Below are 14,308 nucleotides of genomic sequence, written 5' to 3'. Positions count from 1 at the left end.
GGCGTAACCAAGGTCACCCCGTTCCCGGCTTGAGCGGCGTCGGCGTCGGCGTAACCAAGGTCACCCCGGGGGAAGGGGTCACGTGACCCCCAGAGGTCACGTGACCCCTTTCCTCGGGGTCACGTGACCCCCAAGGTCACGTGACACCCAAAGTCGCGTAACCCCCCGAGGTCACGGGATCCCCCCCGGTCACATGACCCCCCCCCCCCCCCCGAGGTCACGTGACCTCCCCTATGACGCCATCATCACTGATGACGTCATCAGCATCCGCATCGTCATCGTCATCATCACTGGTGACGTCATCAGTGACGTCACTGATGACCTAACCGGCATCCGCATCGTCATCGTCATCATCACTGAGGACGTCATCAGTGACGTCACTGATGACCTCACCGGCATCCGCATCGTCATCGTCATCATCACTGATGACGCCATCAGTGACGTCACTGATGACCTCACCGGCATCCGCATCATCATCATCACTGATGACGTCATCAGTGACGTCACTGGTGACGTCACCGGCATCCGTATCGTCACCGTCATCATCACGGATGACGTCACCGACATCCGCATCGTCATCGTAACTGATGACGTCATCAGTGACGTCACTGATGACATCATCGGTATCGTCACGTGACCCCCCCCAGGTCACTTCATTCCCCCCCCAATACCCTTCCCTCCTCCTCCTCAAGAGCTGCGCTCTAATTCGGTGTTACAGGGAGTTGTAAACGGCTTTCACTTTTTGTTGAGAACATTTATGCCAAACTTTGTTAACCAGGGTGAGGAATAAACGACATGGCAAATGCTAAAAGATAAAAGTGGGCATGCTTGCGTAGAAAAACTATCGTCTTGAAATTACTTATACATTTGTTGTTTTCGTGTGTTATATTGCTATAGGACAGTTCAGGAGCTATATTTCTATATTATAGAATCTTTCGCGACAAAAAGGCCACATAAACACAATTAGTTTTTTTTTTTTAAATTTCCAACTTTTGTCCAAAGGTTTAGTACTTGAGCATCAAAAATGACAAAAATGAAAATACAAGTTCATAGCTATATTCGCCTTAAAATTTCACTCCAGAAAAACTCACAAAAAAGAATCTAAGTTACGTAATAGCAAAAGTATAGTTTTCCTCGAGTGTGATTATGTTGTTACAAATGCATCTAAGTTACGTTATAACAAAAGTATAGTTTTCCTCAAGTGTGATTATGTTGTTACAAATGCATCTAAGTTACGTTATAACAAAAGTATAGTTTTCCTCAAGTGTGATTATGTTGTTACAAATGCATGCACCACCTACGCCCCTCATGTAATGCGTCCTCAGAGACGCCCTTGAGGTAAACAAATAAAATTAAATGAAATAATATAAATGAAACCAAAACGTGGAATGAAGAAAAATGCGTTCAAATCGCTCCAACGTCTGCATTTTCTTTAGCATCGGTGGACCGAAACTAAATTATAAAAAATTAACTATAGAGCAGGGGTGGCCAAACCGCGGCTCGCGAGCCGCATGCGGCTCTTCGCTGGTCCAAGTGCGACTCGCGGATCCCTCAGAAGGGGACCGCCCCCCCCTCCCCCCACTCACCCACCCTTCCCCTTTCGCCCTTTCCGCGTTTCCCAAGGATTTCAGAATAAAGAGCTTGCGGTTTGGCAGCCTTGTGCTCCCCTACGTACAGTCAAACCGCTTTTCACTCATGGATGAAGAAAGAATAAAACAATTAAAACAGGGACAACACAACCACATCTTTCAGCTAGCAACAGACGAATAATGATTATTCGTCTGTTGCTAGCTGAAAGATGTGGTTGTGTTGTCCCTGTTTTAATTGTTTTATTCTTTCTTCATCCATGACTTAAACCAACACGCTCTTCCCCCAAGCGCTTTTCACTCATACTCTTCCACAGATACTGTTTCTTTCATTGTTCGAAGGAGTTTGCCGGACACTAGGAGCAAAGGCATCAAGGACAGGGACTGTCAAACCATGCATGCACTTTGGCTTGGGGTCAAGGAAATGTTCAGTCTCGCGGCTTTGTCACTCGCCTTTGATACTTGTCCCATCTTAGACAAAGCATGTTCCCTATCGTTCCTTGTTGAAGGTCGCGGTTGACATTCTTCACAGCCCCCCCCCCCCCCCCCCCCCCCCCCCCGTGGCTCTTACAAGTATCTTGGTTTTGTTTGCGGCTCATAGGCAGGGCCAACCTGGCCACCCCTGCTATAGAATGTAAACTACTGAAACTTTCTTGGAATACTCTCTAGATGTTGGTGGATGTAAATATGGCATTAATCAATATCAACTTTTCTTGCAGTTTTTTTTTCTGGGTTGTGTCCTCCTTAACACGAACAAAAACAAGTTTTCTTTTGAGCAATCGGATCATTGAGCTTTATTTCTACAAAAGGCAATCAGATCGCAAAAGAGAAAACAAATGCAGCACTTCAACTATCTAGAATGACAGGCTCTTTTTTTTTAATCAAGCGGGTCTACATCAATAAAATGCTAGTTAATTAAACCACTTTCATGCGCAATATAATCGGTAATCGGACGGATATGGCATCTGCCAGGCTTAAGAAGACATTTTGTCATAAAATATCACTATTTTTAACTACTGTGATTGAAATCAAATAAATCTGATTGGTATGCAATAGATATAATTAAGTATATATATAGATATATATATATTAATCAAATAAATCTGATTTCAAAAAGATTATTAAAAAATATTTAGTTCAAGAAAATATTTTTGTTTTCATTCCGCCTTTAAGTCCGTATTAACTAGACGCTCTAACTGCGCCAATGTGTTTGTCCTCAATCTGAAAGAGGTATTACAATGGTGTTGCTTGTGAGGGCCCTTTGTTGGAACAGTCTGCCGGGACAGCATTAAACTTACCGTGCACAACGTGCCGTCGGGATGCGTCCTTACTGAGATGCTGGGAAGGAGCCTCTCAAAGCAGACATATTGGCATGGGTTGAGAAACTGAAACAATGCCCGTTTTTGTCTTTAGTACGAAACACGTAGTGCAGAAGCTAAAGCGAGAGTGTAGGCGAACTGGTTTAAGATAGACATAAGGAACCAGGCGCAGAGGGGAAAAAGGGTAGGCATAAAAAGGTAAGCACAGAACTCCAATCAGAAAAGAAGTTTAAGTTTTGTTTCGTCCGTTTCTTTTTTTTCTTCTCTCTCGGGTTTACATGTTGAGGTACTGTATGTTTTATGCCTGCCGTTACTCATGTTTTCTCGAATTTCTTATTAACCTTTTTGCGCTTCACTAAACTGTTTGATCCCGTCACCTTTCCATCATTTTATGCCTTCTTTTTTTCTTTGCAAATTGCGAACTGCACATACTACAAGACAGGGATGAGCAGTATTTCAAACACAAGTATTTAAAATACGTAGTTCAAATACTTTGTGTATTTTGCATTTGTATTTAATTCAAAATTGGGTAATGTATTTGACGTGTGTATTTAAATACTAAAACGTGGGTATTTCAAATACAATTGTAATTAAATACAATTTTGTAGACGAAAATACATCCTTCCAATTTATTGTCACTGTCCACAGCAGGACGAAAACTACGTTCTGTACCGAATGCAGTGTCTCTCAATCAAGCACAACCGTTTAGTTTATATATTTAATAAACTGGCCAGCAAACCTTCAAGCGAGCCAAGTCGCCGAAATCTGCCAACTCTAGCGGGCGGCGCTAGGCGCAATCACCAGCGCAGTCAATGCCACGGCGTTGGAGCAGCCGGCATTGAGCCACTGCGTCAGAGGCATGTGTCCGTCATCCTCACGTTTTGTTTGTTTTTACTTCTCAGAGCGAAATAGAACGATTACCCCATACAAAAATGATCTATGGACGTCTATAGAAAATCCTATGGTGAGCTATCACCTTCTATGGCCCTCTATGGTCAGCCATTAGAAACCATAAAACACGCTATAGCCACCTATAGGAAAATGTATGTCTTCAAAGCTTTAGAATCTCGACCATTCCGATCTCTATACCTGGCTATAGAATAATTTATGACTACGCAGCTATAGACTCGCGACTATTCAATATTCTTTAGCGAGCTATAGAAATATGTATGTCCTTGATGCTATAAATTCGCGACTATTGAATGTGCTTTAGCCGGCTATAAAGTGGTGTATGTCCCTAAATCTATAGAATCGCGACCATTGAATTTTCTTTAGCCTACTCTATAGCGTTTTATGTCACCAAAGCTATAGGCCTTTGACCTTTCAATGTTCTTTAGCCGGCTATAGAGTGGTGTATGTCCTTAAATCTATAGACTCGCGACCATCGAACTTTCTTTAGCCGTCTCTATAGTGTTTTATGTCACCAAAGCTATAGGCCTCCGACCATTCAATGTGTTTTAGCCGACTATAGAGTGGTGTATGTCCCTAAATCTATAGAATCGTGACCATTGAATTTTCTTTAGCCGACTCAAAAGTGTTCTATTTCACCATTGCTATAGCCTCCGACCTTACAATGTACTTTAGCCGGCTATAGAGGGATGTATGTCTCCCGAGCTATAGACTCGCGACCATCCAATTTTTTTAGTCGGCTCACTGGTTTGCTTAGGCTATAGGCCCGCAACCCTCTTTTTCTTTTTTTTACTGCAGATGTACGAAAGTGGAAGAGAGTCATTCATGCGCTCGATCGGGGCGAGAATTTTCTTCAGCCAGGTTAACGGGGCGTACGTCACCGAGGTTATACGCCCGCGATCACAAAAGCGTCCTTAGCTGCCTATAGGACTATTGCAGTTTTGCCGGCTGCTTTCCCTGCGCATTGCTTTATTTCGGCGTTGACGTCATCTCAATCTTCCGTTTTTTAGCTCTAATTATCTGTCGTTTCCAGTGTATTTTGTAAGTATATGTATTTCGTAGCGCGCCGTCTACGTTGTCCGTGTCCCTGCCATGTTTGTATTTCTTTCTGCCTGCTGTGTTAAATATATTTAATGTCTTTTTTGTGTATATTTCGTCGTTCTCGACGCGGCGTCAAGAACGCTGCTTACGCCACTACAGAGGTGAGCTTTACTCTTGTCACGACGGTTTATCGCGCTATAAAGCCGTCTATTGGACTCGTATAAAGTCTCGAGAGGGCGGTTTTGAATGCCGGTGCACACGTCATCGGTGTAGGCAGAGCAACGACGTAGCAATCGCGACGCGAGTGCTGACTGCGCCTCAATCTGGCCAGCCGCGCTCGCTCTGTGGAAATGTAAGCTTGGGACTCTCGAGCCCCGTTAGCTTACTGAAGATGCAAGACACTACTTGGTCGTCGCGAATCCTTTGCCCTTCGAATGGCTTCGAAGCCGTTCCAGCGCCCGGCGTATACCCTACGCAGCGTCCTCCAACAACCGTTCGCACAGCATCGGAACCCTCCGTCTGCGAGCGCCGGCGGTTCGCCGTCGCGGGGATTAAGTTCGCGGGAGTTCATGTTCGCGGTGTTTCATGTTCACCGCAGGAGTTCATAAAATGCTCCCATTCAAGTCGCAACGATAAATCGTCGGCGCTCGCAGACTGCCAGTAGGCTCCAGAAAGGTTGTGATGCTGCACGGGCGGTCGCTGACAGGCGCTGCTGCCTAGGGTACGTCGACCACTGGAACGTTTTCGCCGGCGTTCGCAGGACAAAGAATCTCAACGACAAAGCAGCGCCCTGCATCATCAGCAAGTTAACGCTGCTCGAGAGTCCCACGCTCGAGAGTCCCACGCAGTCGCCTCTCATTTCGCGATTGCTGCGTCGTTGCTCTGACTAAACAATTCACAGTTCTCTCGAGACTTCATGAGCGTTAAATCGACGCGCCTATAGCGCGATAGAGTGTCGTGACAACAAAAAAGCTTACCCCGGCAGGGGCGTAAGCAGCGGTGCAATGTCCGTCAACGCCCATGTCGAGAACGGCGAAATATACAAAAATAACAGCCGAAAAAAAAAAAAATTAATATCCTTAGGCACGCGCTACCCTAGGTGCGTCCTATTATCTTTCTGTTCTGCGAATTCAACAAATCAGCAAGCGCTGTGGCTAATTTTTCTTCTTTTTCTTTAAATTATGAGACATTAAACTCATTGGAGCTTCTTGGAGCACACATCCCCACCATGAGTCATAATGGTGCTCAGAGATTGTAATTGATGGCAGTGATATAGACTGAACTCACGGATAAAAAACGTATTACGGCACAAATTTCTTAAACCACGCAATCATAGATGCCACAACGATGCAAAGATTCCCAAAATTGACGTTCAAAAATGCGAACCTAACAGTGTACACATAATTCAAAAGTGCTTGGTAAAAAAAAAAAAAAGTATATATATATATATATATATATATATATATATATATATATATATATATATATATATATAAACACATATATATATATATATATATATATATATATATATTTATGTATTTATTTATTTATTTGTCTGTGGACATCCTCCGCAAAGAGAAAGTATTCGCCATTAATTAATCATTTTGAAGTAGAATGTGGGCTAAAAGGCGTAAAATATGATATCTTCAAACATGCCTCGTTTTGGGTCACTTCTGGGAAGTGCAGCTTTAGAAAGAAGTCCAAAAGCTGGGGGGCCTTCATGGAGCTCTCCTGTTCACTCGGTAGTGACAGCAGAGTAGACGCTATGCGTGTTTGAGGCCAATCATGTCTCCGGTTAGGGTCCCGTGACAACTGTCTCGAAGCTGGTGATAACGCTGGACACGGCACCTGCCTTAAGCCCAAGGCCACACGTAGCATCCACTGCACTATCAACTTTGGCTCGAACTGTCAACAGGATATAAGTGACACATTCTCTCGCTGTGTTCATTGTTGGTATGCCCCTAGTCTTTGTGATCGCACCCCCGTTCTGGCCTTGAAGGAGCTCTGCTTTTCAATTTTTCTGTTTTCTCTCTCTCCCTAAGCTAAAAGCATTGCAGAAGGTGCGGACTCGGTGGACCAATCAGCCGTAGACTTTCTATCGCTTCACTCCGCTCTCTGTGCGCATGTAACGGAAGGAGCGTGATCACGTGGTTTGACGGATGACGTAATAGCCGCTGCCAATCCCGGAATGAGGCTGCCAGTGCTTGCGGACCTAGTTTGGCGTGTCGTGCGGCCCGCGGGGCTGCTGTGGATTTCGCTTCTATGTTAAAAGGTATCCCGATCGAAAATTCCTACCCGTATGTCGGCAACAAGCGATTTCTTCAAAGAAGCCCAAGACATTCTTGTGATGAGTTCAGTGTTCGGTTCGGCAAATGACAGCTTGTGCTACATCGTGGTGAATCTTCACGGATCCCTTCCTTCTCGGTTTTGTGTTTGAGTGGTTGGTCTGCAGTGCCCGTGTCAACGTATATTTCGGATTACATCTTTCAAGTCCGGTATTTTGAACGTAAGTGCGCTGCAACCTACTCGGCGACAATTGACCGTTCTGTAGTGTCTATCTCCCGGCAGTCCCTATCTTCTGACAGCTGGGAGAATAATTTCCCCGTAATTCTACCGCAGTGGCCTGCCATTAGCTCTCTGAAATCATGTGAAAATTGTAGTTAGAATACTGACATTCTTATTCTCTCTGCGCTTTGTGAAAAGACGTTTCATGGACACCTTTTCGTGGATAGACGCTTCATGGACACACGTTTAGTCGGCACTCGTTACGCGAGTTGCACGCTGCAGGGACATTTCGTCGCGCCTGTATTCCTGAGGCGCGTGCTCACCGACTCAGCCCACCCGTTCACGCCACTTCTTGGCAAATCATTACAAAAAAACAAAAAAAAAAACATATTTTGAGTTGTTTTAAACGTCACGTGTTGATGAAACGATCTTGATGAAACGTCTTTTGATAAACTGATGCAGCGCCAATGAGTGGCGACTGGCATTAGAATTTCGGGGGGAAAGAGGGGGGAATTCGGCCGGCTGCCGGGGGACTAGACACTACCCAGGAATTGCCTTTGGTTCTTGTTTGCTTTACAATATTCTCAGTTGTATAACAGCTCAGTAGTACCTCTTCACATAGTAGAAATTGCTTATTGTGTGCTTGTCTACAGAATGGGCTGTGTGTAATAAACTTCTAGGAGATTTGAAAACAATACCTTGTGTCTGTTTACCTGTGCTTTTGCAAACACCTGAGTGAGCGCATTTGTTTTTTGTTGTTTTGTTGAAATGTTGGCTCTTTGTTTTAAATGGGGCTATGAAGTTCGGCACGTCACACAAGGTTTTTTTTTAAAGATGTCCAGTGACAACAAATAATTTGTTTCACATTTCATACGATTGCGGTAAAAAGAAAAACTACAGGCAGCTATGGCACGATGGTAAAGAGACTCATAAGACGAGATATAGAAGAAGCTAGAGAAAACCATACAGAGAGCAATAGGCAGCTAAAGAAATCATAGAAAAAGCCATAGGCAGCTATTGCACGGTGTCTAAAAAGATCCATAGAGTAAGGCATAGAGATTTCTACAGCACACCATACAAGATGCTATAGGTGGCTAAAGAAACCATAGAAAATTCTATAGGCAGCTGTAGCACGGTGGGTATAGAGAACCATAAGACGAGCTATAGAATGAGCTATAGCGGACCATACAAAAGGCAATAGACGGCTAAAGAAACCGTAGGAAAAGCCATAGGCAGCTATAGCACGGTGTCTAAAAAGATCCATAGTGTAAGCCATAGAGATCTCTACAGCAAACCATGCAATATGCTATAGGCGGCTAAAGGGACCATATGAAATGCTATAGAAAGCTGTAGCACGATGGGTATAGGGAACCATAAGACGAGCTATAGAGTGAGCTATAGCGGACCATACAAAAGGCAATAGACGGCTAAAGAAACCGTAGGAAAAGCCATAGGCAGCTATAGCACGGTGTCTAAAAAGATCCATAGAGTAAGCCATAGAGATCTCTATAGCAGACCATAAAAAATGTTGTAGGCGGCTAAAGGAACCAAAAGAAAAGCCATAGGCGGCTATAGTATCCTTTTTAAAGAGACCCATAGACTAAACCATACCGAATTCGATAGCAAAATTTCCATTGAAAAAGCTATAGACAACTATAGGGGAGACCATAGGGAAAGCTATAGACAGCCATAGAAACGGCTATAGCTAATTGGGCCAATTTGCTATAGCCGGCCATACAAAGGATTTTCTATAGCCGACCATAGACGATTTTTGTATGGGACGTCATGAGTTTCTCCTCCCGGTGTTGGCTGACCGGGCGTTCACGTGATCACCGTAACACGGATGCGGTAGTTTGCGCTGCCCTGCGCGCTTATCGGTCTGTGTCTCCGCTCCCCTTCTCCTCTTTCGTCTTCTCCCCTTCCCCCTCTCCCCCGGGTCATCACCGTCCACGTCATGCGAAGCGACCTGCCCGCGTCCAATAAAAAAGAAAAAAAAAGAAAAAAGACCTGCTCGAGCGTCGCGTGTCCTGTTTCTCGCTCCCTCCCGAACGTCACAAGACCACGTGGTTAGACGTTACGTGCCATGACTCTGACGACCCGAGACCAATGTTGCCTGACGCAACCCAAGTTTCGGTTTCGGTATCAGCTGATGTTTAAATTAGGATTACACAAATAATATTCCACATTTCGCGAATCCGAAGACGTGGAGTTGTTTAGTAGTGCTTTGTGAATGTGAATCACATGGAAGCCTAAATTTTTCGGAATTGAGCGGCCGCTCAATTCTGAAAAATTTATTTGTGTAATCCTAATTTAAACATCAGCTGATACCGAAACCGAAACTTGGGTTGCGTCAGGCAACATTGGCCTCGGGTCGTCAGAGTCATGGCCACGTCACGTCGAACCACGTGGTCTTGTGACGTTCGAAAAGGAGCGAGAAACAGGATACGCGACGCGGGCAGGTCGCTTCGCATGGCGTGGACGGTGGCGGCCCAGGGGAGAGGAGGAAGGGGAGCGGAGAAACAGACCGATAAGCGCGCAGGGCAGCGCAAACTAGCGCATCCGCGTTACGGTGATCACGGTGAACGCCCGGTCAGCCAATACCGGGAGGAGAAACTCATGACGTCATCGTTCAATTTCGCTCTGAGAAGTAAAAAGAAACAAAATGTGAGAATGACGTAGTCATGCCTCTGACGTGGTGGCTCAATGTCGGCTGCTCCAACTCCGTGGCATTGACAGCGCTGATGATTGCGCCTCGCGTCGCACGCTAGAGCTGGCAGATTTCGGCGACTTGACTCGCTTGAAGGTTTGCTGGCCAGCTTATTAAATATATGAACAGAATTAGATCGTAATATTTGACATGGGGTCTTCCTATATGATACTGAAGAGGGCTACATAGTTTTCTAAATATCAAAAATGAAGCGGAGTTGCCCTTTAAGTTTGGGGTCTTATAGCCAGTCTTTTCTAAACTTTTGAGCGCACTTCCCGCGCCCACTTCACGAAACAGTGACAAGAACGTCAAAGAAAAATTGGAACATTCATGCTGTTCAAACGTGCGCGCACAAAACGGGAAGACGTGTTCCGATATTCGACGTCTTAATGTTTTGATGACGTCACAGGCGTTGCTCTCACAAACCAGAACATTACTGAGAGCCAGCGAAGACGACTGTGGCTTATTATCCTTATCATTATGGATATGAAAAGTGCATAGTCGACCGTAAATTGATATAAAACTTCTATATCTCTAAAAAACCGCCAAGATTACATAAAACCGGCTAAAAATCCCGCCACCCGCAAAACAAAAAATTTATCCCGCTAAACAGAACCAAAAACCGCTAAGTTTAGCGGGAAAACCGCTAAATTGGCAACACTGCTCCCGAGTGGGGGATGCAAAATTAAGATGAGATACCCAGAAACCCGTTGCAGGTGCTCTGAAGTCGCTGACGCAAATTTCGTGGAATGTATTTGGAAAAGTATTTGGAGGACACCAAATATACTGGGTTGTATTTGTATTTTGTACTTAAATGTTTTTTTAATGTAATTAGATTTGTAATTGAATACATTTTTGACCAAGTATCTTGTATTTGTATTTCGATACATATTTGCATTATTTTGCCCATCCCTGCTACAAGATACGCCTTGCTTTACCTAGTAATCAATGACATTTAAAAATGGATGCATTACTATCAAAACTGCGCGAAAGAGTAACCGGACGCAGGGAAGAGTGGGCCTTATGGCGATGCACATGGTCACTCTTTCGCAATAATACGTTATAAAAAAATAAAGCGGTTTCGTTTATCAAACCAGACTCTTTTCTTAGCGTTCGTTCTACATTTTATTTCAATACGATGGGAGCATTCCGCCTTCTCCGGAGCTAGCGCGCGCAACCTGACAACTTCAGAACTGACCACCGTTAGGACGAATACCAACTCAGCTGTAAATTGTGCCATTGAAGTTCATGTTGCTGATGAGTACGTACGTACCAGCCAAGTCATCATGACGTCTCGCATCTTGTGGCAACTATGCAAAATGTCCGTTGCGTTAGGAAGGATTCACTGCGGATATGTCAAACTGAACAAGTTCAGTGTTTGTTATGATGTCACGGGATTGCTCCCAGAAGAAGCTGTGCCACTTGAGACGCGGTCGTTTGTGATGATGTCAAATGCTTACCAACATAGCAGTGCGGCCTTTTGAAATCCTATAACGGGCCGAAAGGCGCCAGATTTATTTCACTGAAGACCCGTCGTTTATGGTTTTCTCTGGTCCCCTTCATGACATTGACTGGTATCCAGGCATGAAGCCAGGATTTTGTCTCGGGGGGGGGGGGGGGGGGGGGGGCAGCCCATGACAAAATACTGTATGAGGGGGAGGGGGGCGAGGATGCCCTAGCAAAGTAAAAGATTTTCGGGGGGGGGGGGGGGGGGGGGGGGAAGGGGCCCCCTGGCTACATGCCGGCGGTATCACTAAAATGCTAATTAGGTGTTTTAGGCTTAAAAATATTGAATATCATGACATTTTGGATTCTGGACGAGAATCACACACAGCGGACAAAGCGAGCTTCAATTATGCCAGAAGTTTCAGCATTTATGTTATTCCGCACATACGTCTCCGTTGCAGCACAACTTGGCAAAGCACGAACGCTACAGCTTGCCTGAACCAGTGAAGGCAATAAAGCCAATTGGCACGTCACAGCTCTCCATAGAACGAATGCACATTCCTTTTTGTGCAACGCGGAATGTTTCAATTTCCTCGCTCCGATTCTCTGATTGGTTTTTCGGGTCCACACCCTTTGTCGTTTGCCAACTTCTGCTAAACGAAGTGCTCGCCTGCAATCTATGCAACGCTGCAACCTAGAAAGTTGGCGCCATCTATGAATCTTTTCGACAAGCGTAAAGCAGCGGAGGCCGCGGAATATTTGAATTGTATTGTAGTCTTCAGTACTCGCCTGAATAATGAGGTTCAGAAATAAATCGCCCACTATCTCTACTGGGTCTGCCCTTTTATATAAACCTGAACTGCTCAGACATCGTATTCGGACCTACCCAACCGCCAATTGGGTCCAGCTAAATATTGATCCAAAATACGCGTCGTGCTAGCCTCAAATCATGCATAGTTCTTGTTTAACCTCTGTACCTACGGCTGTCTGATGTCGTGGTCACTATTAGGTAACCGGACATCGGGCACTTTTAGGAGAGCACTTTGAAATTCGTAGTTCTCACATTCTCTATTATTCTGCGTCTTGATTGTCAACTAATCGAGACGGGCTGATATGAATCAAACAATGTTGTAGGGGGCAAAACTGGTGGTGTTTTCAATGTTTACGTTTTTGTGGTCTCAGAGCCCACAAGGGTCATGACTTCAAGTTGCATTGTATTCAGGTAGGCGATATACTCACCAGAATGCTTGGAAAGACCAAAGAGCATTTTGAAGGTGGGACCCGAGCGCAGTCTTGGGCTGGCATAGTCGCGGCCAACACTGCAACTTTCTCCAAAAATATTCGATTCCATCATTTTAGCACCGTCCATGTTAATTTGACCGACTATTAGCATCCTGAAACATGCTTTGGCTGCATCCCCTTTCTTATTTCTGGCAAAAATTATTTCCTTTCGAAGCAGCAGTAGTAAATATTTTCATTGTCGCTCCAGGTTTTGTATATGATGGGAGCTTGAACATATATAAAATACTTCATGAAATATTATTGTCAATTTCCTCTCTGCTTTTTTTCTTTCCGTCCGCCGCTTTCTATGTAAGGAATCGTTCTTTGGGGAGGATCTTAACGAACAGGTCTTTCAAGGCGGGCTTTCGAGAGCACATTAAGAATAAAAGAACTTTTCATTGAGATTGCTCAGGAATTCAGAACCTTGGGCGTTATCTTCAATGAACATATGTCTTGGGATTCCCCCACATGAGAAGTATAATTATAAAATTAACTGGTGTCACTGAACTAACTTAAAGAAACCGCTTTGTGCTTCCGCCGTTCGTCAAAAAGGCGGTGTATAGGTCATTATTTTGCTCGTGTCTTAACGACTGTCATCTCATCTGGGCTGCGACCACAGTGACCAACTTAAGGAAAATTCATTCACTCAAAAAAATGATGCGTGTTATTTAAACGCCCCGTACGACTCGCGTACGGAAGAATTTTTTAGACGGCTAGACTTTTTAGCAATTTATGACTTGTACAGTTACAGACTCATTTCTAGCGACAAAAGGCAGACATATAGCCATAATCAAAAGAATTTCGGAGTTATCAATGTTCCAAATTAAATAACCCCGGTACGAAACTCGAGGATGGGAATGCAGGCAGATGATTACTAGCAAAACTACATACAGAGACCATATGATAAGGCACACTTTGCCAAAACTACCAAATCATTTGGCCACTACCTCCATAAATGTACATAGCACATTTCTTATACAATTAACACAATGCATAGAGTAATACCATCGACGTGAAAGAAAGGTGTGCTCACCTCAGGTTGAGTACATTTGACGTAAAGCTTATTTTGTATCTTAATTATCCGCTCCAGTTGCTTTTTCAGTGCAGTTTAGTAAACAGTGCGTACTCTGACCATTTTTAAAACTTTTTTCTGGATGTGTTATTATTTCTGTTAAATCACAGGTTCGTGATTTTATGTGCTATATGTATGAAAGATTTTTCGTATTTTGGGTTTTGTCTATTTAATACTGGTTTTGGAGGCTATGTGCATTGCATGTTTTTTTTTGCTGACTGATTAGCATTTTTTTAGCTTTCTCATTTACATGTTGAATGGAAAAGAAATTATAATTTAAGTAGAATTAGATATCGTTTCTTGCAAAAATCGAACTAGGGTAGCCTGTTTGGCGTGAGACCGTTTGCCGATATAATCATTAAAAACAGTAAAACGAGTCGTTTTGGTTTTACGCTTCCGAAGCCAATTTTAATCTTCCAGCGACTAAACCACTGACTGC

This window comes from Ixodes scapularis, unplaced genomic scaffold (assembly GCF_016920785.2).
Source record: "Ixodes scapularis isolate PalLabHiFi unplaced genomic scaffold, ASM1692078v2 PGA_scaffold1__304_contigs__length_218370807, whole genome shotgun sequence".
NCBI lineage: Eukaryota > Metazoa > Arthropoda > Arachnida > Ixodida > Ixodidae > Ixodes > Ixodes scapularis.
The sequence above is the reverse complement of the archived record's forward strand: the minus strand, read 5'-3'. Positions refer to the sequence as shown.